Source organism: Macaca thibetana, chromosome 18 (assembly GCF_024542745.1).
Source record: "Macaca thibetana thibetana isolate TM-01 chromosome 18, ASM2454274v1, whole genome shotgun sequence".
In the NCBI taxonomy this organism is placed as follows: Eukaryota; Metazoa; Chordata; class Mammalia; order Primates; family Cercopithecidae; genus Macaca; species Macaca thibetana.
This window is the reverse complement of record NC_065595.1, coordinates 34,886,075-34,913,747: the sequence shown is the minus strand read 5'-3', so window position 1 is coordinate 34,913,747 and position 27,673 is coordinate 34,886,075. Positions and strand designations below refer to the sequence as shown.

General features: G+C 40.5%; 1 protein-coding gene and 1 long non-coding RNA gene across 3 annotated transcripts in view; one reads left to right on the top strand and one right to left on the bottom strand.

The window, feature by feature from the left end:
• HAUS1 (HAUS augmin like complex subunit 1) overlaps window positions 1-27,673 on the top strand; it is a 983,957-nt gene that overhangs the window by 629,743 nt on the left and 326,541 nt on the right. The gene's annotated exons all lie outside the window — the stretch shown is intronic.
• The window catches only part of LOC126941422 (uncharacterized), a 25,265-nt gene continuing 17,153 nt past the window's right edge, over window positions 19,562-27,673 (bottom strand). Inside the window, exon 5 of one of the 2 annotated variants that reach the window (XR_007721296.1) lies at window positions 19,562-23,170. This is a non-coding gene — a long non-coding RNA (uncharacterized LOC126941422). The remainder of the gene's footprint in view (window positions 23,171-27,673) is intronic. The other variant, XR_007721295.1, reaches the window with a different exon arrangement.

Here is a 27,673-nt window from a genome sequence, read left to right as displayed (position 1 = left end):
AGCTGGGATTACAGGGATGTGCCATGATGCCTAGTTAATTTTTGTAATTTTAGTAGAGACAGGGGTTTTACCATATTGGCCAGGCTGGTCTCGAACTCCTGACCTCAAGTGAGTCAGCCTCCCAAAGTGCTGGGATTACAGGCATGAGCCACTATATCCAGCCTGGAAGTGGATTTTAAAATACCATAGACCAGATATGTATAGAAAAAAAAGAGAAAACTACATATAAAAATATTAACAATATTTTCCTTTGAGTGTAGAGATTATATTATTATTTTACATTTTTTCTCTTTGTTCATTTATTTTTATCTTTATTTAGAGGCAGAATCTGGCTCTGTCACCATCCTGGAGTGCAGTGACATGATCATAGCTCACTGCAGCCTCAAATTCCTGGGCTCAAGCAATCCTCCTGCCTTGGCCTCCCAAGTAGCTAGGACTACAAGGCACACACCACCAGGACCAGCCATCTTTTGGTCATTTCTGGATTTTCATGGGTTTTTTGTTGTTGTTGTTAATAATAAACAGAGATTGCTTTTATGATTACATATATATGTATGCTTCAAAATTAATAATACATGAACAAATCCATAAAATGAAAGAGCTTTGAAAGTTTAGATAGAAAATTCTAAGAATAGCATAGACATATCCAAAGTCCAGAGTGAACAGGACTTATGAAAACTGCTAAAGACCCCAGAGAGGCCAGTAAAGTTGTGCTCAGAGCAGAAAATCAAGGAAGAGGAAGGCCTGTGGCCTGAAAAGCAGGCTCCAATGTTGAGGACTGACAAAGAGAAATCAGAACTCAGCAACATCTCTCTCTGAACACCTTGTCTCCACCACAGGAAACTGTCCTCAAGTTGGAAAGGGCCCAACAGACACCACTATGAATTCCAGCCTAATATGGATTTTAATGAGGACTCTTGGATGCAAGTAACATAAACCCAACTGCTATCAGCTGACAGAGAGGAGGGAGGGGGATTCTGGAAAGAAGAGTGGTTGGTGTCACTCTCTGAATCAGAAGAACTGCAGGATGTGGGCTCCTGGCCAGAAAGAGCCTCGGTGAGTCTCGGCGCAGTTAGGACACTGCCTGTCTCTCTCCATCTTCCTATGTCACTATTGCACTGTTTTGTCCTTTCCCTCCCATTTGCTTTCTCTCAATCTTTCTTATCTCTGCTTGTCTCCCTAGGCTTCCATCTTCAGGGCGGGAAGATGACCACCTGCAGCCCAGCAAACCCAGGAGAGAAAGAATTTCTCTCTTCCAGTATCTCTAGACCAATCCCAGGAAAGGGGTCTGACCATACTTCAGTTTTCACAGTTAGAACCAATCACTATTGCCTAGAATTTGGGTTCCACAATTAGCCAAGCCTCTCCCTTTGGCCATGTACTGGGACTAATATCCATACTCAGCGGAAAGAACCAGAGAGCCCCTAGGTACTCTCAGTTTGTCTCCAGGCTCAAATATTTTGCACCCTATCATTTTAAAATAAATGTCTTAAGCATCGTCAGATTTATCAACAGTAATATTTGGTAAATTATGGAAAATAGGACATATTTGAAAAGGAAACATACATTTATTTAAAGGGGACAAGGAGTGTTTTGAAAGACCCTCTGAAAAATCCCCAACATAGACCTGAGTACCCAGACGCTTCTATGCAAATCTTTTTTCCTTCTCAATGGAAGCAAATTTGGATTAATCGTAGTAACTGTTTATTGTACTTAAATAAGGTACACCAAGGTCTTTGTATACCTTCCATGGAATTGGTTGCATATGTGCCCCCAGGAACAGTTAGTAGAGGGGCAGCGCTGGCCTTAGGTAAGGTCCTGGACAAGCCTCTACTGTCTACGCTACGATGGAGTGAGCTCCTTTGATATCTGAGAACATTCTAATGGCTGGCAACCCTCACGCAAGGGCAGAGGTCACGGCAGCAATATTTGGTATTATAATGGAAAGAGGGGGTGATACAGGGCATATGAGCTTTTGTACCAGTTGTAGCTCTTGCCAATAATAAAAATCAACTCTGGCTAACTTAGGCAAAAAAAGAACATATTGGTAGATCAGCCAGGTGCGGTGGCTCATGCCTGTAATCCCAGCACTTTGCAAGACCGAGGCAGGCAGATCACTTGAGGCCAGGAGTTTGAGACCAGCCTGGCTAACATGGTGAAACCCCATCTGTACTAAAAATACAAAAATTAGCCAGGCATGATGGTGGGTGCCTTGTAATCCTGGCTACTCAGGAGGCTGAGGCAGGAGAATCACTTGAACCCAGGAGGCAGAGGTCGCAGTGAGGTGATATCATGCCATTGCACTCCAGCCTGGGCAACAGAGTGAGACCCTGTATCAAAAAAAAAAAAAAAAAACATATTAGTAGATCATAGAAATGACTGGAATGCTGGGGAACTAGGCTTGGAAGGCAAACCAGGGAGGCTGGGCAGAAAGTCATACAACTGGTATAGCCACGAGGGGCAGCCTAGTTGGGAGGGCGCTGCTGGCACTGTTGGTTCCACTGGACTGTTGCCGCCACTGTCTCTGGACTCTTGTCTCTACCTTTAATGATCAGTAACCTATAACTTGTCCCTGCAAATTGCATTTTCCTTCTAGGTTCAGAGTCCAGGTGGGATCCTCCAACAGCCCAGACTTAGTCATGAACCCACACTAAGCTGCCAAAGGCACAGAGAGAAGCTGGCCCTTTGCAGATGCCATATTGGGAAGGGACACCTCCCACTAAGTTGCACAAACTGGGGAATTCTCCCAAATAGAGATGAGACTAAGAGGCAGCTGAAAACAAAACAAAACACCACAGGCAAACTATGTGTATCTTCAAAATCTGCAGGGCTGGATTGCTTCGGCAGAGTTCCTAAGGGCAGAGCTGAGATTGGGGGGAGGAGATTTCAATTCAGATGAAGGAAAAACTCCCTCAGGCTGAGAACTGCCTGGAGATAGTTCCTGAAGGGCAGCCCATCTGCACCTCAACTTGCTGACACAGTTCAGAACAGAGTTTCTTGCACTCAGCAAGGCCTTCAAACCCCATCTCTTCTTGCATCTCCTTGTTAGAGCATAAGCTTCCCTGAGAGAGAGGACCAACGTTTATTTATTTTTGTGTCCCACAGTGTGTAGCAGAGGATGCTACACTGAGAGAAACTGAACAAAAGTTGGCCACATAAAAATAAGCAGCACATAAAAATATGCTACATGATGGCAGGTCAGATTTTCCAATCATGTATCTGGCAAGATGCTCAGCAAAAGACCTTCCATACAGCACAACTAAAAATGTTGCCAGGCACGGGGGCTCACGCCTGTAATCCCAGCACTTTGGGAGGCCGAGGCTGGCAGATCATGAGGTCAGGAGTTTGAGACCAGCCTGACCAACATGGTGAAACCCCTTCTCTACTAAAAATACAAAAATTAGCTGGGTGTGGTGGTGCGCACCTGTAATCCCTGCTACTCAGGAGGCTGAGGCAGGAAAATCGCTTGAAACCAGGAGGCGGAGGTTGCAGTGAGCAGAGATGGCACCATTGCACTCCAGCCTGGGCGGCAGAGCAAGACCCTGTCTCAAATAAATAAATAAATAAATAAATAAATAAATAAATAAATGTTGGATTTTTAAAAGAGGCATATGAGCCAGTGGGAAAGGAAGAGAATTCCACAGAGGCTAGAAAGATTTTAAAAATGCAATCCAGTAGGTTAAGAACACACTGGAAGTCGACAGCATGAGACATACCTATAGTCCCAGATACTGGAGAGGCCAAGGTGAGAGGATGGATTGAGCTCAGGAGATCAAAGCTGGCATGAACTATGATCACACCTGTGAATAGCTACCGCACGCCAGCCTGGGTACAAACATAGACTTGCAAGACATGGCCTGTATGAGAAGAAAAAGACCTCACGAAAGCAGCGAAAGAAGCACAAGAACAGAATGAAGAAAGTCAGGGACACTGCAAAGACCAATATTGGTGCTGGCAAAAAGCCAAAGGAGTAAAGATGCTACAGTGACATCATCTGCAGACATCGTGTGGATTTTTGATGAGCAGATTAATAAACTAAAAGCTTTCATGTGGAAAATAAAAAAAAATTAAAAAAATTTAAAGCAGTAATTCAATTCAGCAGAAAGAGAATAAGCTAATATATGATGGTAGTGGTGCTGCTGCTGCTGCAACTATCTGGAATAAAAATGAACACATATGTCTTATACTATATATTTTTAACCCCACTTGAATTAAAATGTTGACTATTAAAAGTAAATATGGTATAGGCTGGCTAGCTTCTGACTTTTCCTCTTTCTGAGCACTGAGAAAGACATTTCCCAGCCTCTCTTCCAGTTTGGTTGAGACCATGGGGCTGGGTTCCATGCAATGGAATATAGGAGGAAGTAACAGAGAACACAAAAATGTCCCTTGAGTAGTTGTCCTTTCTCTTGCTCCCTCTTCCTCTTCTGCAGTGACTGTGGGAGTCACATGTTGAAGATCCATCACAAATGGAAGGGATCTGGGTCCCCAACTCATTGCTCAGGGTTGACTGTCCCACACCTGATAAGACTGATTGAAAACTAAGCCTCTCTTGTGCTGGCCACTGAGGCTTTGGAGTTGTTTATCTTAAGTAGTGCTCATTCCTGTATTACAGAAATGAAATAAAAATCTCACAAGGAGAATCTGGTAGACAATATGTTATTGACTGAGTGTTTGTGTACCACCTCCAAATTCGTATGTTAAAGCACAAACCCCAAGTGTAATGGCAGCAGGAGGTGGGGCCTTTGGGAGGTGATTAGGGTCAGATGAGGCTATGAGGGTGAGGCCTTCATGATTAGATTAATGTCTTTATAAGAAGAGGAAGAGACACCAGAGCACTCATGAGCTCTCTCATTCCCTCACTCACTTTCTCCCTCTTTCTCTCTCTCTTACTTTGTCTCTGCTATGTGAGGACACAGCAAGAAGGTGGCCATCTGAAAAGCAAGAAGAGAGTCCTCACCAGAAACTGAAATTGCCAGCACCTTGATCTTGGACATCCCAGCCTCCAGAATGGTGAGAAATAAATTTCTGATGTTTAATCCACCCAGTCTACAGTGTTTTGTAATGACAAACCAAGCAGACTAAGACATGATATATATGAAATAGCAGAGAAGGCCTTCATAACCAAGACTGAGAACTTAGAAGCTATTTAAAAAAAAAAAAAAAAAAGATGGGAAAGAAAAAAAAAATGGGCATATTTTGACCATTAAAAATTACAAAGAAAACAAGAACTTTTGTACAGTAAAAGGTTCCATAAACAAACTACAATTGTCCCTTAGTGTATGCAGGGGATTGGTTTCAGGACCCCCTCTTATACCAAAAGTCAGTCCTGCAGAACTGGCATATATAAAAAGTTGGCCCTTTGTATATGGAATTTTTGCATCCCATAAGTACTGTATTTTTGATCCACTTTTTGTTTTGTTTTGTTTTGGTTTTTTTTTTGTTTTTTTTTTTTTTTTGAGACAGAGTCTTGCTCTGTCGCCCAGGCTGGGGTGCAGTGGCCGGATCTCAGCTCACTGCAAGCTCCGCCTCCCAGGTTTAGACCATTCTCCTGCCTCAGCCTCCTGAGTAGCTGGGACTACAGGCGCCCGCCACCTCGCCCGGCTAGTTTTTTGTATTTTTTTAGTAGAGACGGGGTTTCACCGTGTTAGCCAGGATGGTCTCGATCTCCTGACCTCGTGATCCGCCCGTCGATCCACTTTTGATTGAAAAAAATCTGCATATAAGTGGACTCATGCAGTTAAAACCCATATTATTCAAGGGTCAACTGTACAGTAATGCAGTTGTCCAAAGGAAAATATTTATAATGCAGATGATATAAAGTTAGTTCTTAAAACATGCAAACAGCTCTTACAAGTGTGACAAGAAAAAGACAATCATCACAAAGAAAAGTGGACAAATCAAATTATTTAAAAACCCATAGAGGAGCAAACCCAAAAATCCAGCAAACATGCTCAGATTCACTCACAGACATGGAAATAAATGTGACATAGTTACAAAACATCATCGTACGCCCTTCTGATGAGAAAAGAAAATTAACACTTAAAACTCCTATTGCTGATGTGGATGTAGAGAAATAGGTGGTATTTTCCTCTATTATAGTGGAAATGTGACATATTAGAATCATTTTAGATAGCCAACTGGGGCTTTCACTAAAATTAAAACTATATGGCCAGGCGTAGTGGCTCATGCCTGTAATCCCAGCACTTTGGGAGGCCGAGATGAGTGGATCACCTGAGGTCAAGAGTTTGAGCCCAGCCTGGCCAACATGGTGAAAACCCATCTCTACTAAAAATACAAAAATTAGCAGGGCGTGGTGGCAGGCACCTGTAATCCCAGCTACTGGAGAGGCTGAGGCAGGAGAATCGCTTAAACTCAGGAGGCAGAAGTTGCAGTGAGCCAAGATTGCGCCACTGCACTCTAGCATGGGTGACAGAGCAAGACTCCATCTCAAAACAACAACAACAACAAACAAAAACAAAAACAAAAACTGTATATGCCCTTTGGCCTAACAATTACACTTCTGGGAATCCATCTTATAAAAATAAAATTGCCAGTATTTGAGGATATATGTGTGAGGGTGTTTCTTACAGGATTGTTCATAGTGGGGGAAAATGAAAACAAATGAAATTGCCATTAATAGAGACATAGCTAAATAAATGTGGGTATACCCACACCATGAAATATTGTGCCATTATTTAAAAGAATGAATAAGACATAACAAATGGCTTAAAGAAGTCTTCAGCAAACATCATTGAGTAAGAAAACCAAACCACAGTCAAATGTTCATAACTCGATCCATTTTAATAAGTTAATCACTTCAAAATGCTGTATATGTAAATGTTTATATGTACATATATATGCTTGTATTATATGTATACATATCTATTACATATATACACACGTATATGGCATGAAGAAATATGGCAGAGTGAATAGTTGTAAACGTGGTTTACCTGAGGTTGGGGGCAGGATGATGACGTGGAAGGAGTGAAACTGCCATTGCAGAATTATAGCTGAGACAGTGAAAGAGATCTGACCTAACCAACCCCATCTTGCTTCTCACCTCCAAACTGTCCTTGTTCATTCCTGGGCATAGGCTGAACTAACTTTGGGAATAACTTAGTTTATAGTTTAAAGTTTAAAACAAAGACAGTAACAACCCTTTCCCAGAACAAACCCCCTTCTTGCCTGGGGGCTAGGCTGACTTTGTAGGACTAACAAATTAGCTACAAGATTAGAAATTATGGTTTAGCCACAATGAGATACCATCTCATGCCAGTTATAATGACAATCATTAAAAAGTCAGGAAAAAACAGATGCTGGAGAGGATGTGGAGAAATAGGAACACTTTTACACTGTTGGTGGGACTGTAAACTAGTTCAACCATTGTGGAAGACAGCGTGGTGATTCCTCAAGGATCTAGAACTAGAAATACCATTTGACCTAGCAATCCCATTACTGGGTATATACCTAAAGGATTATAAATCCTGCTACTATAAAGACATATGCACACATATGTTTATTGTGGCACCATTCACAATAGCAAAGACTTGGAACCAACCCAAGTGTCCATCAGTGATAGACTGGATTAAGAAAATGTGGCACACATACACCATGGAATATTATGCAGCCATAAAAAAGATTGAGTTCATGTCCTTTGCAGGGACATGGATGAAGCTGGAAACTATCATTCTCAGCAAACTATCACAGGGAGAGAAAACCAAACACCGCATGTTCTCACTCATAGGCGGGAATTGAACAATGAGATCACTTGGACACAAGGTGGGGAACATCACACACCAAGGCTTGTCACGGGGTGGGGGACTGGGGGAGGGATAGCATTAGGAGAAATACCTAATGTAAATGACGAGTTGATGGGTGCAGCAAACCAACATGGCACATGTATACCTATGTAATAAAACTGCATGTTGTACACATGTATTCTAGAAGTTAAAACATAATTAAAAAAAGAAAGAAAGAAAGAAAGAAATAATGGTTTAGGAGTCATGAAGATGGAGGCTGCAAGATTCTGACCCTCCCTAAACTGCTCCCAAAATCAGTCAGTGCCTGACATATTTTGCAGACGCTGCACTTGATGGATTAGCTGGTACTACCGCCCGGATCAATAAACTGGCTCGTCTCATCTTGTGGCCCCCGCCCAGGAACTGACTCAGTACAAGAGGATAGCTTCAATTTCCCATGATTTCATCTCCAACCCAACCAATCAGCACTCTCGACACACAGGACTTCCCCCACCCACCAAATTATCCTTAAAAACTCTGATTCCCAAATGTTCGGGGAGATTGATTTGAGTAGTAATGAAACTCTGATCTCCTCCACAGCCTGCTCTCTGTGTGAATTACTCTTTCTCTATTGCAATTCCCCTGTCTTGATAAGTCAGCTCTGTCTAGGCAGCAGGCAAGACACAGCCCAGCTGTTACAAGAGGAAGGGAACCACTGGGCGGTTACAGGAGGAAGGGAAAAAAAGGAGGAATAAAGAGCAAATCAAAAAAACAATAAAAGGGGGAAAATTGTACACAGACGAGTATATATACAGTCATATTTTTGCAGCTATTAAATGTGTGTTTGCAGGAAGTTAGATATCCAAGGATATTAAGTTGAAAGTGTCTTGTTCTTCAGAGCAGTAGAGCAGCTACACTATCTCAATTCAGGGAAACCCAGTCCTGAGGGCCCTGCAGCCTAGACCAGGTAATTGGGATAGAAATTTTGGGAAGTTTTGGAAAGTCTCTGCCTACATCAGAAGCATAACAAGACCTGTCCTTCCAGCGGCACAGCCTTGAGCCACCACCTGTTGGCCTCCATCTATGTGGCAGGTGACCCAAATGTTAGCACCAAAACCACAACGGAAACCAAAATCCAGGAAACCTCACCAGGTCCCACCTCCCTTGACTCGCAAATGACTCTCAAACTCTTAGCAATTCGATCCTCAGCATTCAGCCACAAGTCCTCGCCTCTCTTTTTTAAAATCCTGTAGTGTGTGGCAAGAGCACAGGTCTTAGGAGCCAGCCAACATCTCTGACTCTCACCACCTGTGTGCCCTTAGGCAAGTTCCTATCTCTGAGCCTCTGCTTCTTCATCTATACAACTGAAACGGGGAATATTGAAATCTGTCAGGGTTGCATTACTCATGCAAAGATTACTCATGCAAAACACTCAGAATGAAGTTGAAATTTACTACAGATTCGTTGATTCTCTTGTGATCGTTAATCGTGTCATTGTTTTGGGGACAGGCTCAGGAAACTGGGCGTGATGGGAGGTCAGGGAGATGTGTGACTTTCCTTGTGATTACAGCAACAGAAGGGTTTTTCCAGCTTGCAAATCACCTCTCAAAATAACCTGAATTTCCACCCAGGGCTGGTGGGAATGTAAGCTGATATAAACTTTGGGGAAATAGTGAGGTGGAAGACAGTAACTGGCTTAAGAACATACAGGGCAGAGGAATGGAGGTTGAGACTCAGCCTCCTAGGCTTAAGGGAAACCTGTCCTGGTCATCACACTTCTGGAAGTCTGTCCTAAAGGACTTGTGCACCAAAATGTTCATTTCAGATTTACTTATAATAACTTAAAAGTAAGGTAGAGTTGGAAACAACTCAAATATAAAAAAATAAGCAGATTTGTTAAGCAAAATAAGCATATACTTTTGGCAGGTTGTCATGCAGCCATTGAAAATGATGCTTACAGAGTTTTAATGTCATGGGAAAGTTCTATTGACATGGAGTTAAGTTTTTAAAGTAGTATAAACAGGACAGCTGAATGTGTGGTGCATACCTATAATCTCAGCCACTCAGGAGGCTGAGGCAGGAGGATCCCTTGAGCCAGGAGTTCAAGACTAGCCCGGGCAACAGACTAAGACCCTCTCTCACAAAAAGAAAAAAAAAGTAGTATACACTATTTTATCTCAGGTATAAAAGAAAAAAATAGATGAAAAATACAGTAGGTAGTAAGTTCATAGACAGTTTTCATGAACCTCTTTATCATTTTCTCAGATTTCTACAATGGGCATGCAACACCATGATGGCTGGGGAGGAAAAAGCTAAAAATAAAAAAGTCAAAAATTAAAACAAAAGCTGGTTTTGTTGATCCATAACTGCACATTGTGGTTGGAGGTGCCAGCTCTTGATGAATTTGCAGTCCTCACACTCTCAATATTGGAGCTTCTTCCTCCTGTGCTGCCTTCTCTGCCTGGGGAGAGCTGTGTCCCTCAGCTAGGCCAGCCAGGGAATCACATGGGGACCCTGAACATTCCATCCCGTCAGGCTGTGCACAGGACTGGCTGCATCTGAGATCAAATGATGTTCAAAGAAAGTTCAGGCTCCAGCACTCCAGTTAGGGCAAGTCTCTTAGAAGGTGAGAGTCTTGATAACTGTTTGGAAGGAGGGAACAGTTTTTGCGGGAAATTCAGGTGAGCATTTTTAAAAGAGGTGGTGTATAGACTCCAAAGCATCCTCCCCCTACTTTCTTAAGTTTTTTTGTTTTGTGTTTGGGCTTTTGTTTTTTGAATGGGGGGTTGTTTTTGGGGGTTTTTTTGTTTTTGTTTTTGTTTTTTTTTTTTAGACGGAGTCTCACTGTCACCCAGGCTGGAGTGCAGTGGTGTAATCTCAGCTTACTGCAACCTCTGCCTCCCGAGTTCAAGCAGTCCTCGTGCCTTAGCCTCCAGAGTAGCTGGGATTACAGGTGCATGCTACCACACCTGGCTAATTTTTGTATTTTTAGTAGAGACAAGGTTTCACCATGTTGGCCAGGCTGTTCTTGAACTCCTGACCTCAAGTGATCTGCCCGCTTCGGCCTCCCAAAGTGCTAGGATTACAGGCATGAACCACCGCATCTGGTCCTGTGTGTTTGTTTTTTGAGACAGGGTCTCATTATGTTGTCCAGGCTGGTCTTGAACTCCTGAGCTCGAGCAATCCTCCTCCCATGGCCTCCCCAGTAGCTGGCTTTTAAACATTTGATGGAGGGTGCTGGTGAGCAAAACTCAACAGTTATGAAACAGGAAACCAGCAGGAAAAGGACCTGCCCAAACTTGGAGGAGGTGGTGCCAGGGAAGAGGGGATGGCACTGAGCTCAGTCTGCAACCCAGAATTTGTGACAATTCCATGACACATCCTCTTGTCATTCCTGTCAGTTTTATTCATTCCCCTCCCTCCCTTCCATTCCTTTCCCTGCCTTTAATCCCCCTGCTCCTCCCCTTCTCCTACTCCCTTAATCACTTAGAGTCCCACTCGCAGGAGGAAGGGGTACAAGAAAGTGTATTTCTCCTCCTGAAGTTTGCTGTCTGCAGCTGAAGCCACTTAGTCCACAGGAAGGAAGGCCAACTGGCGGGAGTTCAGATGGCAGCTGCAGCCACCAGGGGACGGCTTTGGCATCCACCATCTTCAGGGCTCTCCTGGAAGGCAGGAGCAGTGCCCACCCTAGGGAGGGCTGAGCTTTATTACACTCTCTGAGGGCTCTCTGGGTCCTGCCTCATCAGCTCTGATGGCAGAAGGGTTGACAGGGGGCAGCAAGGTTGGTTTTGGCCTGTGGCACCTCACCCTGCTGTGTCCACTCCCTCCTACCCGCAGTCCCTCCCGTCTTGCCTCCTGTTCCCCGTGATCCTCTCTTGGTGGAGTGCTGATGTGGTGGAGTGGCCCTTCCTTGGAGACTCCCCAGAACAATCCAAGTCCCCAACACTCTCCAGTCAGGGAAAGCTGAAGCTACAACAAATGCTGGCACTGATCTTTATGACTCAGGTCCAGGCTGGGCGCAGGGGCTCATGTCTGTAATCCCAGCACTTTGGGAGGCCGAGGCAGGTGGATCATTTGAGGTCAAGAGTTCAATACAAGCCTGGCCAACATGGCCAAACCCTGTCTCTAATAAAATACAAAAATTAGCCAGGCATGGTGGCGTGGACCTGTTATTCCAGCTATTCAGGTGGCTGAGGCAAGAGATTCTCTTGAACCTGGGAGGCAGAGATTACAGTGAGCTGAGACCACACCACTGCACTCCATGCTGGGCAACAGAGCAAGACTCCATTTCAAAAAAAAAAAAATTTCTGGTCCTTTCCAGCTACTGCCCAAACATCCAACTCCATCCCAGTGCCCAGAGAAGGGAGGAGGTAGGGACTAAGCCCAGCAGGGCCCAATTGTGCCCAACACCTTTCCCCACTCTGTCCTAGTGCCTCCCCTCGCCTTCCACCCCACCCTCACTCTACATGACTGAATGACTTAATTCAAATTGCATTTATTTGCTCATTTCTAATCACATCCTAAGATCTCATGCTCTCTTGATGGTAAATAAAAGTGAACAGAAAATGTCTTCTAATGAGCTGGTAAATCAAGTTTATTCCTTTCCCAAATCAGGGGCAATTTGCTCTAAATCTATTCAAGTCAGAACCAAGCATTAGTAGGTGGCCTGACCACATGGCCACTTCCCCCAGTTTCTTAAGGCATAGTGAGTCACTAACAAAGGCCAGCTTAGCCCTTCATGAGTCAGTATCTCCTGTTTGTGTACACAGTCATTACTTTCTCTATAGGAAAAAAAGGAGGTGGTGGCGGCGGTGCTTGTCTATAGATGGACTGGGCATTGTAATTTGAAAAGCATTGAGAAAAGTCCCCATCTCCAAAAACATTATCAGCCTTACATAGTATCTGAAAACTTACCATTTGAGACATTTCTCAGAGCAATGATCCTTTATAGAATATGTGATGAGGCCAGAAGAGCCATTTTACTATGTGACAGTCAGTACAACTCAGTGGCTAGGAATCAGGATCTGGATCGAGTTCCACTTCTGGTATGGCTGAGTAAATGCTTACTGTACTGAGCTTCCTGCCAATAACAACTATAAACTCAGGGGTTGTGATAGGACAAAATCTATCCGAAGGCCCTGGAGAGTATACAAGAGCAAGCAGGCTCCAGGGGGAAGTTAACACTTGGAAGAAAGGATTAGTATGAGGTTATTCTCCTGTTTTTACCACTTTTGGCCTGAGGGTCAGCTACAGTCACTGTTCTGAGGGGCAGCTAAAACTGAGAGGAAACTCACCATCTTTCTTGCCTGAAGAAGTGGCAGACAGAGTTTGAGGGCAACCCCAGCTGCTAGAAAGTGAGGGAGAATCCTCAAAAGGAAAGAGCCAGAGACAGAAAATCCCAAATTCCATGTATAAAGTCTGCCCCAATTTTTGCCTGACCCCCAACCACCCATGTACAGGAGAGATTGTAAGCACCCTATCTAAGGGTGAAAGAACAGAAAACAGATATGAGGGGCCACTCAAAAAAACAGAATTTGCAGTTTGAACCCTACCAAGTTTATTTCTTATTAAAACAAAAAATTCAAAACTCTGAAAGAATACAACGGAATCCAGTCTCCATAATATGACATTCACAATGTCCAGAGTACAATCCAAAATTTCCTGACATGTTGATAGACAGGAAAATGTGATGCATTCTCAGGAGTAAATAAAATAGGCAAAAGTCAAGCTCAAGATGACACAGATATTGAAATTAGTAGAAATTTATTTTAAAATGGCAATTCTTACTATACTAAATGACATAAGGAAAATGTGCTTATAATGATTAAAACGTAGTATCATCACATAGAGACACCTAAAAATATAATCAAATGGAAATTCTATAATTAAAAAATACAATATCTAATTTTAAAAAATTAACTGGATGGGGCTTAACAAAATTTTTTAAAACAGATGAAAGAGTAGGTGAATCTAAAGAGATATCGACAGAAAATATCCAACCTGAAAGACAGAGATAAAAATGATAGTACCTGAAGGATGGTATTGAAAGGTCTAACATACATACAATTGAACTCCTAGAAGAACAGAGGAAATGGGGTAGAAAAAATTATTTGAATAAATAATGGCCAAAAAGTCCCCAAATTTGGCAAAACACATAAATTTACAAATCTAAGAAGCTCAGCAAATCCCAATCAAGTTAAATAAAAGAAAACCATGTCTAGGCACATTAGAGTCAAATGAATGATAAAGTGTCAAAAGCATGCAGAGAAAAACAGCACATTACACAGAGGGGAATAATGAGTCAAACGACTGCTGATTTATCATATCAGAAACAATGGATGCCAACACAGTGAACCAACATTCTCAAAGCACTAAAAGCAAAAAAGATCTGTCATCCCAGAATTTAATATCTGGCCAAAATATCTATCAAATATGAAAGCAGAATAAAGACTTTCCAAATAAAAGAAAATGAAGAGAATTGATCACTAGCAGACCTTTATTATAAGAAATGCTAAAGAAAGTTCTTTATCTGAAGATAAATGATATCAAATGAAAATATAGATCTTTAGAAAGACACAAAGAACATCAAAACTAGCAAACAGAAAAGACTGCTTTTCCAGTCTAATTCCTTTCCAATATATATAACTATTCAAGGCAAAAATTATGATCTTGCATTGTAGGATGTGTAATGTATACAAATGTCATATGGCAATCATAACACAAAGGAAATGCTGGGGGCAGGTATAAGAGGACCTACATGATTGCAAGGTTAGTATATTTTATGCAAAATGGGACAATGTAAACTCAAATTAGATTACAAAAAGTTAAGAATGTATATCATGATTCTTACAGTGGGCACTGGGTAAAAAAATACAATAATATATAGAAAAAACATTAATGTAAATTAAACTGAAATTCTAAAACATGTCCAAATAATAATTTTTAAAGGCACTAAATGCAATATGGTACCCTAGATTGGCTCCTGGAACAGGAAAAAAAGGTTATTTGTGAAGAAACAAGGAAATGAATAAAGTCTGACCCTTAATTAATAGTACTGTACTAATGATGGTTTCTTAGTTGTGACGAATGTACCATGATAAGGTAAGATGTTAACTTCAGCAGAAACTGGGTAAGAGGTATACAGGAACTCTCTGTACTATTTTTGCAACTTTTATGTAAATCTAAAATATTTTTTAAAAAAGAGCTTCTTTTGTAAAAAAAAAAAAAAAAAGACAAGAAAGAAGGAACAGAAGAACAAAAATCAGAGCGGGCAAAAAAGAAAAGAAATAAAATGGTGTATCCAAATATAATCATCATAATAATTATATTAAATATTAGTTGGCCAAAAATTCCAATTAGCTAAAAAAAAAAAAAAAAAAAAAAAAAAAAAAAAAGGAAAAAGCAGAGCTTGTTGTAATGGCTTAAAAACAAAAGTAAGATTTAAAGAAATGCTGTGAATGGGACCCACCTTGAATATAATTATACAGATAGATTGGAAGTAAATAGATGCAAAAGTATATACAATACCATGCCAGAAAAAGCCAGATCATTCAAGACAGAAGTATTACCAAAGATTAAAAGGGATATTTCACAATGATTCAAATGTCATCGGGAAAACATAACAATCTTGTATGTGCATGTGCCTAATAACAGAGCTTTAAAATACATGAAACAAAAATTGATAGAACTAAAGGAAGATATGTACAATTCTACAACCATAGATTTTTGTACAGTTTTGAAGATTTTAGCATCTTCTCTCAGCATTTGATAGAAAAATTAAGATAAAAATTCAGGAAACATAGATGGCCTGAATAATGCTTTTTAAAAACTACCTGTTTTATTTATAAAATGGAAATAAAAATAAACTCACTGTTTGAAATTGCTATAAGGATTAAACCAGCAAATAGTTTAGTCCAGTCTGGGCACATTGTAAATCCACTATAATTATTGGTTATTATTAGCTACTTATCTGGGAAGGGAAAATTTATCAGTCCAGTAGTATCCCATTGCCAGGGATTAGTTTGCCAAATTAGCTAGTTTGGGTGTAGTGAAGAGCAGATACTTCAAGAGCTGAATATAAAGGAAAACTATTTTTACCATAAATTAATATATTCTGATAACAGAAAAATGAAAACAGTGTAAAAGAATAGAAAGATAAGGGGATCATGGTGGGTGGGAGGCAGGACTAGATTGCAGTTCTGACTCCGACGGACAGAGCCGCATGTGGAGGCTCGCATCATTAATTTTTGCTCCAGAATGACTGCAGGAATAAATCAGGAAACCTCACGGGACCCCCAGACCCTCTGAAGGAAGCAGATTGTTCCTGCAGGACCCGGGAGACACACCAAATACTCTGAGTGCCCAAACTGTAGAAGTGGGAAAGGGACATTGTCTGCCCCTGAACACACCCCCTCGCCCACCAACTGGGGAAACTGAAGGTCTAGAATACAGGAGAAGACTCTGACCCTACCTGGAGCCAAGTCAATTTAGAGAGCCGAGCAAAATACAGGGGAAGAGGAAGCAGTGGGAAAAGACCTGTGAGCTTGCTGGGTCCCCTAGCAAGCCATTTCTGCCTGGCCTCACACGGATCCTTCTGGAGGGCAGCCATAAGCACTGGGAAAAGGCCACAGGGAGAAGGAAATCTCCAGTTGAAATTTGAAACAATTTGAACTGGTGGAGAACTTTCCTGGTCAGAACTCAGGGGAGGGCATGAATCTGGTGTGCAGACTCCACAGGCAGGGGAAGAAGGAAAGACATACTTGCTACAGCAGCTGGGAGGCAGGTATCCTGGGGCAAGTCCTCAGCCCTGCTCCCCCAGTTGCCTGGAAACAGACTCAGTGCTGTTGGGGGGCAGGGGGCACAGTAAAAATGAGACCAGCCCTTCGGATTTTGTGGGAGCTGGGTGAGACCTGTGACTGCCGGCTTTCCCCCACTTCTCTGACAACCTGCATGACACAGTAAAGACAGCCATAATCCTTGAAGGAACATAACTCCATTGACCTGGGAGCCTCATCCCCATCCCCCACAGTAGATGCAGCAGCAAGGCCTGCCCAAGGAGAGTCTGTGCTTAGACATGCCTAGCCCTGCCCCCACACAATAATCCTTCCCTACCCACCCTGGTAATTGAAGACAAAGGACATATACTCTTGAGAGTTCTAGGGCCCTGCCCACCTGCCCTTCCCCATACTACTGCAGCTGATGCTCTCTGGAAAGCGCCACCTCCTGGCAGGAGGCCAAGTAGCACAAAAATACTACATTAAACCACCAAAGCTAAGGACCCTCACAGAGTCCATTTCACCTCCTCGCCACCTCCACCAGAACAGGTGCTGGTATCCACGGCTGAGAGACCCACAGATGGTTCACATCACTGGACTCTGTGCAGAAAACCCCCAACACCAGCCCAGAGCCTGGTAGACTTACTGGGTTGCAAAATCCTAAAGAGAGAAAACAATCACTACAGCTCGTCTCTCAGGAAGCCACATCCATAGGAAAAGGGGGAGAGTTCTACATCAAGGGAACACCCCGTGGGAAAAAAAAAAAATCTGAACAACAGCCTTCAGCCGTAGACCTTCCCTCTGACAGAACCTACCCAAATGAGAAGGAACCAGAAAACCAATTCTGGTAATATGGCAAAACAAGGTTAACACCCCCAAAAAATCACACTAGCTCACCAGCAATGGATTCAAACCAAGAAGAAGTCCCTGATTTACCTGAAAAAGAATTCAGGAGGTTAGTTATTAAGCTAATCAGGGAGGCACCAGAGAAATGCAAAGCCCAATGTAAGGAAATCAAAAAAAGATATAAGAAGTGAAGGGAGAAATATTCAATGAAATAGATAGCATAAATAAAAAACAATAGAAACTTCAGGAAACAATTGACACACTTATAGAAATGCAAAATGCTCTGGAAAGTCTCCGCAATAGAATCGAACAAGTAGAAGAAAGAAATTCAGAGTTCGAAGGCAAGGTCTTCAAATTAACCCAATCTAACAAAGACAAAGAAAAAAGAATAAGAAAATATGAACAAAGCCTCAAAGCAGTCTGGGATTATGTTAAATGATCAAACCTAGAATAATCAGTGTTCCTGAGGAAGAACAGACATTTGAAAGTTTGGAAAACCTATTTGGGGGAATAATCGAGGAAAACTTCCCCAGACTTGCTAAAGATCTAGACATCCAAATACAAGAAACACAAAGAACACCTGGGAAATTCATCACAAAAAGATCATCACCTATGCATTGTCATCAGGTTATCTAAAGTTAAGATGAAACAAATAATCTTAAGAGCTGTGAGACAAAAGCACCAGGTAACCTATAAAGGAAAACCTATCAGATTAACAGCAGATTTCTCAGCAGAAATCCTACAAGCTAGAAGGGATTGGGGGCCTATCTTCAGCCTCCTCCAACAAAACAATTATCAACCAACAATTTTGTATCCAGTGAAACTAACCTTCATATGCAAAGAAAAGATACAGTCTTTTTCAAACAAATAAATGCTGAGAGAATTTGCCATTACCAAGCCACCACTATAAGCACTGCTAAAAGGAGTTCTAAATCTTGAAACAAATCTTGGAAACACATCAAAACAGAACCTCTTTAAAGCATAAACATCACAGGACCTATAAAACAAAACTACAATTTAAAAAATAAAAACAAAAAAACAAGGTATACAGGCAACAAACAGCACGATGAATGGAATGGTACCTCATATGTCAATACTAACATTAAGTATAAATGGCCTAAATGCTCCACTTAAAAGACACAGAATTGCAGAGTAGATAAGAATTCACCAACCACTATCTGCTGCCTTCAGGAGACTCACCTAACACATAAGGACTCACATAAACTTAAGGTAAAGGGGTGCAAAAAGACATTTCATGCAAATTGACACCAAAAGTGAGCAGGAGTAGCTATTCTTACATCAGACAAAACAAACTTTAAAGCGACAGCAGTTTAAAAAGACAGGGACATTATTTAATGATAAAAGGCCTCATCCAACAGGAAAATATCACAATCCTAAACATATATGCATCTAACACTGGAGTTCCCAAATGTATAAAACAATTACTAATATACCTAAAAAGTGAGATAGACAGCAACACAATAATAGTGGGGGACTTCAACACTACACTGACAGCATTAGAGAGGTCATCAAGGCAGAAAGTCAACAACAACCAAAAAAATGGAATTAAACTATACCCTAGAACAAATGGAATTAACAGATATATACAGAACATTCCATCTAACAACCACAGGATATACATTCTATTCAACAGCACATGGAACTTTCTCCAAGATAGACCATATGATAGGCCACAAAATGAGCCTCAATAAAGTTAAGAAAATGGAAATTATATCAAGCAATCTCTCAGACCACAGTGGAATAAAACTGGAAATCAACTCCAAAAGGAGCCCCCAAAACCATGCAAATACATGGAAATTAAATAACCTGTTCCTGAATGATCATTGGGTCAGAAATGAAATCAAGATGAAAATTAAAAAATTCTTCGAACTAAATGACAATAGTGACACAACCTATCAAAACCTCTGGGATACAGCAAAGGTGGTGCTAAGAGGAAAGTTCATAGCCTAAATGCCTATATCAGAAAGTCTGAAAGAGCACAAACAGATAATCTAAGGTCACACCTCAAGGAGTTAGAGAAACAAGAACAAACCAAACCCAAACCCAACAGAAGAAAGGAAATAACCAAGATTAGAGCAGAACCAAATGAAATTGAAACAAAACAAAAAAAAATACAAAAGATAAATGAACCAGAAGCCTGGTTCTTTAAAAAGATAAATAAAAGTAATAGACCATTAGTAAAATTAACCAAGAAAAGGAGAAAATCCAAATAAGCTCAATAAGAAATGAAATGGGAGATATGATAACTGAAACCACAGAAATATAAAAGATCATTCAAGGATACTATGAACATCTTTATGTGCATAAACTAGAAAACCTACAAGAGATGGATAAATTCTTAGAAAGATACAACTCTCCTAGCTTAAATCAGGAAGAACTAGATACCCTGAACAGATGAATATCAAGCAGTGAGATTAAAATGGTAATTTAAAAATTACCAACAAATAAAGGCCAGGACCAGATGGATTCACAGCAGAATTCTACCAGACATTCAAAAAAGAATTGGTACCAATCCTATTGACACTATTCCACAAGATGGAGAAAGAGGGAACTCTTCCTAAGTCATTCTATGAAGCCAGGATCATCCTAATACCACAACCAGGAGAGGATATAACCAAAAAAGAAAACTACAGACCAGTATCCCCAATGAACATGGATGCTTAAATCTTTAACAAAATACTAGCTAACCAAAGCCAACAACATATCAAAAAGATAATCCGGCTGGGCTTGGTAAGCTCATGCATGTAATCCCAACACTTTGGGAAACCCAGGTGGGCAGAACACCTGAGGTCAGGAGTTCGAGACGAGCCTGGCCAACATGGCGAAACCCCTTCTTTACTAAAAATACAAAAATTAGCCAGGCATTGTGGCGCACGCCTGTAATCCCAGCTACTCGGGAAGCTGAGGCAGGAGAATCACTTGAACCTAGGAGGCGGAGGTTGCAGTGAGCTGAAATAGTGCCACTGCACTCCAGCCTAAGTGACAGAGTGGGACTCTGTCTAAAAAAAAAGAAAAAAAAAAAAAGATAATCCACCATGATCCATGATTGAGTGGGTTTCATAGCAGGGATGTAGGGATGGTTTAACTTATGCAAATCAATAAATGTGATACCCCACATAAACAGAATTAAAAACAAAAATCAATCATCTCAATAGATGCAGAAAAAGCATTTGACAAAATCCAGCATCTCTTTATAATTAAAACTCTCAGCAATATTGGCATACAAGGGACATACCTCAATGTAATAAAGGCCATCTATGACAAGCCCACAGCCAATATAATACTGAATGGAGAAAAGTTGAAAGCATTCCCTCTGAGAACTGGAACAAGGTAAGGGGATGCCTACTCTCACCACTCCTCTTCAACATAGTATTAGAAGTCCTAGAAAGAGCAGTCAGACAAGAGAAAGAAACAAAGGACATCCAAATCAGTAAGGAGGAAGTCAAACTGTCACTTTGCCGATGATATGATTATTTACCTAGAAAACCCTAATGACTCCTCCAGAAAACTCCTAGTGCTGATAAAAGAATTCAGCAGTTTCCAGATTCAAAATTAATGTATACAAATTAGTAGCTCTTCTATACATCAACAGCAACCAAGCTGAGAATCAAATCAAGAACTCAATCCCTTTCACAATAGCTTCAAAAAATAAAATAAAATACTTACGAAACTACCTAACCAAGGAGGTGAAAGACCTCTACAAGGAAAACTACAAAACATTGCTGAAAGAAACCATAGGTGACACAAACAAATGGAAACACATCCCATGCTCATGGATGGGTAGAATCAATATTGTGAAAATGACCATACTGCCAAAAGCAATCTACAAATTCAACACAATTCCCATCAAAATACTACCATCATTCTTCACAGAATTAGAAAAAGCAATTCTAAAATTCATATAGAACCAAAAAAGAGCTCGCATAGCCAAGGCAAGACTAAGCAAAAAGAACAAACCTAAAAGCATCACATTACCTGATTTCAAACTATTCTATAAGGCCATAGTCACAAAAACAGCATAGTACTAGCACAAAAATAGGCACATAGACTAATGGAACAGAATAGAGAACCCAGAAATAAAGCCAAATACTTACAGCCAACTGATCCTCGACAAAGCAAACAAACACATAAAGTAGAGAAAGGACACCCTTTTCAACAAATGGTGCTGGCATAACTGTCTAGCCACGTGTAGTAGAATGAAACTGGATCCTCATCTCTCACCTTATACAAAAATCAACTCAAGATAGATTAAGGACTTAAACCTAAGACTTGAAACTATAAAAATTCTAGAAGATACCATTGGAAAAACCCGTCTAGACATTGGCTTAGGCAAGGATTTCATGACCAGGAACCCAAAAGTAAATGCATAAAAAAACAGCTTGGACTTCATTAAACTAAAGAGCTTCAGCAAAAGGAATCATCAGCAGAGTAAGCAGACAACCCACAGAGTGAGAGAAAATCTTCACAATCCATACATCTGACAAAGAACTAATATCCAGAATCTACAACAAACTCAAACCAGCAAGAAAAAAACAAACAATCCCATCAAAAAGTGGGCTAAGGACATAAATAGACAATTCTCAAAAGAAGATATACAAATGGCCAAAAAACATGAAAAAATGCTCAACATAACTAATGATCAGGGAAATGCAAATCAAAACCACAATGCGATACCACCTTACTCCTGCAAGAATGGCCATAATCAAAAAATAGTAGATGTTAGCGTGGATGCAGCAAAGAGGAAACACTTCCACACTACAAATTGGGAATGTAAGTACAGCCACTATGAAAAATAGTGTAGTGATTCCTTAAAGAACTAAAAGTAGAACTACCATGTGAGCCAGCAATCCCACTACTGGGTATCTACTCAGAGGAAAAGAAGTCAACATACGAAAAAGATAACTTGCACACGCATGTTTACAGCAGCACAATTCGCAATTACAAAAACGTGGAACCAATCCAAATGCCCATCAATCAACGAGTGGATAAAGAAACTGTGGTATATAAATATGATGGAATACTACTCAGCCATAAAAAGCAATGAATGAATGGCATTCACAGCAACCTGGATGAGATTGGAGACTATTATTCTGAGTGAAGTAACTCAGGAATGGAAAACCAAACATCTTATGTTCTCACTCATAAGGGAGAGCTAAGCTATGAGGATGCAAATGCATAATAATTACACAATGAACTTTGCGGACTCAGGGGGAATGGGTGGGAAGGAGGTGAGGGACAAAAGGCTGCAAATAGGATGCACTGTATACTTCTCAGGTGATGGGTGCACCAAAATCTCACAAATCACGACTAAAGAGCCTACTCATGTAACCAAACACCACCTGTTCCTCAATAACCTATGGGAATAAAAAATTGTTTTAAAAAATGAAGGAATATGAAAATGAAAATGTCTGTCTTTCCTTTTTTAGAAAATTTTTTTAAAGTTTCTTTCCTTTCTTTTCTCTACGACAACTTCTACTTCTATATTAGTTATTTACTGCTAATTACAAGGACACCAAAACTTAATGGCTTAAATCAACAAACATTTATTTTATAATTCTGTGAGTGAGTAATTCATGAGCAACTTAGCTGAGTGGTTGGGCCCAGGGTCTCTCATGAGGTTGCAGCTAAGATGTCAGCATCTTCAGGGCTGCGATCATCTGAAGGCATGACTGAAGCTGGAGGATCTGCTTCCAAGTTGTTTTATTCATGTGACTATTGACAGGTGGTCTCAGGCCCTCACTGCTATTGGTGAGAAGGCTCAGTTCTTTAGCACACCAGCCCCTGCTAATGATAATACAGGTTGTTTACAGTTGTCTACTATAGCAAAACAATACTGTAAGGAAGATTTTAATAAGTATATTTTTGTCAACTTCTGTGAGAACATCTAGAGAATCAAGCCCTTGGAGTAGAATTGCTGGGTAAGGGGATACACACATTTGCACCCTTGATTGATTATGCCTAATTGTTTCTAAAGACATGACTGGTTGATACGTTCACCTGTATCGTTAAGAGTTCCTTTTCCTACTCTTGTAAGGTTTTCACCTATCTTTGAAATGTTTGCCAGTCTGATAGGTGAAACATGGTATTTCATTGTCCATTGAATTCACAATTCTTTCATTACCATTAAGTACATTTATCAGTCAATTTTGTTACTTTTCTGTGAACTATCCTGTATTATGTTAGTGTGTAAAACAAAAGAAACTAGTCCTTATCTACCATACATGCTGCAAATGTTTTCCCCTACTTTGTCATTTGCCTTTTAACTTTAATTGGGTTTTTTTTGCATAACCTTTTTTTTTTTTTTTTTTTTGAGATGGAGTCTTGCTCTGTCACTCAGGCTGGAGTGCAGTGGCATGATCTCAGCTCTCTGCAACCTCTGCCTCCTGGGTTCAAGCGATTCTCGTGCCTCTGCCTCCTGAATAATTTGGATTACAGGCACCCTGCACCATGCCCAGCTAATTTTTGTATTTTTAGTAGGGATGGGGTTTCATCATGTTGGCCAGGCTGGTCTCAAACTCCTGACCACAAATGATCCACCCGTCTTGGCCTCCCAAAGTGTTGAGATTACAGGCACGAGCCACCATACCTGGCCTAAACTTTGAAATAGTCAAGTTTAAAGCAAAATTTTTAAGAGGTCAAATTTATCAAAACTTTATTGTTTCTGGGTTTTTTTTCCCCAAACTTAGAAATATCTCCATTTCATGACTCATTTAAATATCACCCATGTTTTCTTCTTGCATTTCTATGGTTTCAATTTTTACCTTTAAGTAATTGCCCATCTGCAATATGGATTAAGAATTGAGAAGAATATGTAGCTTTGTTTTTATTCAAATAGTTTTCCCAGTACCAATTATTAAATAATCCACTTCTCTCCAATAATTTGAAATATCTTATGCTATGTTTCCCTCTCTTTGCTTTGTTTCATTGATCTGAAGTGGCCCTTTAAGGGAAATTTTTGAAGTCCTGAGAGGAGGAAAAAAGTTCAGCAGCTGAGGAGTTCAAGGCCAGCAAGGAAACACAGCTGGGGCGTGAGAAGGAGTCGGGGTGAGGATTTAGGGAGCATTGGGAATGCAGAGAATATATTGATATCTAAATTATATAATTGTATTTTAAAAAGCAATTGTGTTGCTTCTCAAAACAACTAAACCAACAATGAAGACTTGCCCAGGCCCTCAGAGGATGCACATTTATTAATAGAAGATAGGTGTGTTAATTTCACCAAATGTTTCTAAAATGCTTGAATCAGCCTCTCATAGGTATCTATTTTCCACTACTATCTCCTGTCTAAATCTTGAACTCATGTTGTTTTCTCTGAAATATGTTGTTTTCAGGATGAACCTGAATCGACGTGTATTCCACACAGGTGGGATCCAAAATAAAAAGATCATGCTGCATTTTCCTGATGATTACTTGAGGACTTACTGTGAGCCAGGCACTGGGCATCATCCCTTTTTATATCACCCCGTCATTCTTGTAGCAATACCAGAAGGAGGCCATTATCATCCTCATTTTGCACAGAAAATAAAATATGTACTTGCCCAAAGTCATCCTGTTGTTAGTGAGAAAGCTGGGACCCAGTTCCACCCCCATCTGGTGCAGAAACTGTGCTCTTGCCAGGACACAATATGACCTTTCCCATGTGATGGATAGAGTAGAGGAAAAAAACAGCGTGGGAAGCTGAAAATAACTGGGTTTTCCAGAGAACAGACGGCATGTAGAAGAATGACTATCTTCATCCAGAATGAGTAAGAGGACATGGCCTCATGGACTCTAATAGAGAATAACTTAGAAAACTCCAAGCATTCTGTCCTTCTTCCCAACCTAAGTGTGATATAAGCTGGTGTTCCACTGACCTCACTCAAGTTCCCCATGTCATGTACTAGGAAATGTTCTGCTCTCTGGCAGCCTCTAGGCAGAAACCTGATTTGACCTCCCTGGCTTCCTAACCTTGTAGCTGGCCCTGGTTCTGGGGCCCACTGAATTGGAGCATCACCTTACCTGCCTGGGGGCCAGCATGGAGTTGGCAGGTGCTGAGGAATGAGAAATTCAGTTCAGCCTGAATCCCTGCACCCTCCCAATGGAGATTCCTGCAGGCTTCTTCTGCCATTCCTTCTTGCTGCTACACGGCCACCTGCTGCTGCTGAGGTTGATGCCCCTGTTCCACTGACCTGGGCCAGCTGGGGGCTCATCTTCATCAAATCAAACCTGGTTACAAGTGGCAGGTGGCTGAGACAGGCCCTTAAGCTCCCCAGAAACAATCCTGGTTTCATGTTGCAACCCTTCCTTACCTTTTCCCCAACATTCACACAGGATTGTCACATAACCTTGTGCAGGCTGTATACTGCACGATCTCATGGGGAATACAAATCACAATGGCTCCTGATCCACATATTCTTACCTGTTTGAGAATCTGTTTGGGAAAGACTCGTTACCAAGTCCCTAAATAGTAGTCCCCTGGGACAACGTATATGAGGTACATGAGAGTCAAGAAAAGAACCAGTGAAAACCAGGGATCATCTCATAAAGTTCAGAGACAGCTTCCACAGTATTTCATTGTATACATTTGTCAAACGCAGATAAATAATTTCTATTCTGCTTACTTCCCAGAAATATTATTAGGGTAGGACACACTCATGGATGTGAAAATACATTGTGAAGAAAAAAGCATCAAGGAATGAGAGCAATTTTCCTGTTGATGACTATCAGCTAAGCAGTATCTATGGAGAATAGACTTTATGTTTTCTGAGAACCTGTAAACATGTGTTTCCTGTGCTCTCTGCAGCACTGTGAGCAATCCATGCATGCACTATAATGCAGCAATGTGGGGCAGTGCTGAGGATATCTAAAACAAACTAGCTTTATCCTCCTTATGCCAAGTTGCTATATGTGGAATTGTTTTAAAATCAGTAAGATTAGGAATCAAATTAATGAATGAATATACACTAATTTACCACAGGGTGCCTAAGACAAAAAAGAGAAGGCATTTTATATGAGAACATCTAACCTAAATGTAAAACCCGAAACTATAAAACACTAGAAGAAAACATAGGGGAAACACGTCAGGGCATACATCTAGGGAAAGATTTAATGAGTAAGACCTCAAAAACACAGGCAACAAAAGCAAAAATAAGCAAGGGAAATTATATCAAACTAAAAACCTTCTGCATAGCAAAGGAAGTAATCAGCATAGTGAAAAGACAACCTGTAGAATGGGAGTAAATATTTGCAAACTTTTCATCCTCTACAAGGGGTTAATATCCAGAATATATAAGGAACTCAAACACCTCAACAGCAACAAAACAAACAATGCAATTTAAAATAGGCAAATGATCTGAACAGATATTTCTCAAAAGAAGACATACAAATGGCCGACAGTTATATGAACAAATGCTTGACATCACTAATCATGAGGGAAATGCAAATCAAAACCACAATGAGATATCATTTCACCCTTGTTAGAATAGCTATTACCAAAGGTACAAAAAAAAATAAAATATAGTGAAGCCACTATAGAGAAGAATATGGAGATTCCTCAAAAAAACTACAGATAGAACTACTATATGATTCAGCAATCCCAGTAGGGGGCATTTATCCAAAGAAAAGAAACTGAGTATATGAAAAAGACATCTTCACTCCCATGTTTCTGGCAGCACTATTCACAAGAGCCAAGACATAGAATCAACCTGGGTGTCCAACATCGGAGGAATGGAGAAAGAATATGTAGTATACACAACGTAATACTATTCAGCCATTTAAAAAAAAGAATGAAATCCTGTCATTCGTGGCAACATAGATAGACCTGGAGGACATTAAGTGAAATAAGCCAGAAACAAAAAGTTAAATACTGCATGTTCTCACTCATATGCAGAAGCTAAAAAATGTTGATCTCATAGAAATAAAAAGTAGAACAGAGGATACTAGAGTTTGGGAAGGGTAGGGAAAGGAGAGGATAGAGAGAGATTTGTTAAAAGATACAAATTTACAGCTAGATAGGAGGAATAAATTCTAGTGTTCTATAGCACTGTAGGATGACTATAGTTAACAAAATATGCATATATAGTTTCAAATAGCTAGAAGAAGGATATTGAAGGTTCCCAACACAAAGAAATGATAAATGTTTAAGATGATGGATATGCTAATACCCCTGATGTGGTCACTAGACATTGTACATATCAAAAAAATCACTATGTACCCCATAAATATGAACAAATATTATGTGTCAATTAAAATGTTTTTAATTAAAAACAATTAAAAATTAAAGATTTTAAAAAGAATATATATTATCTA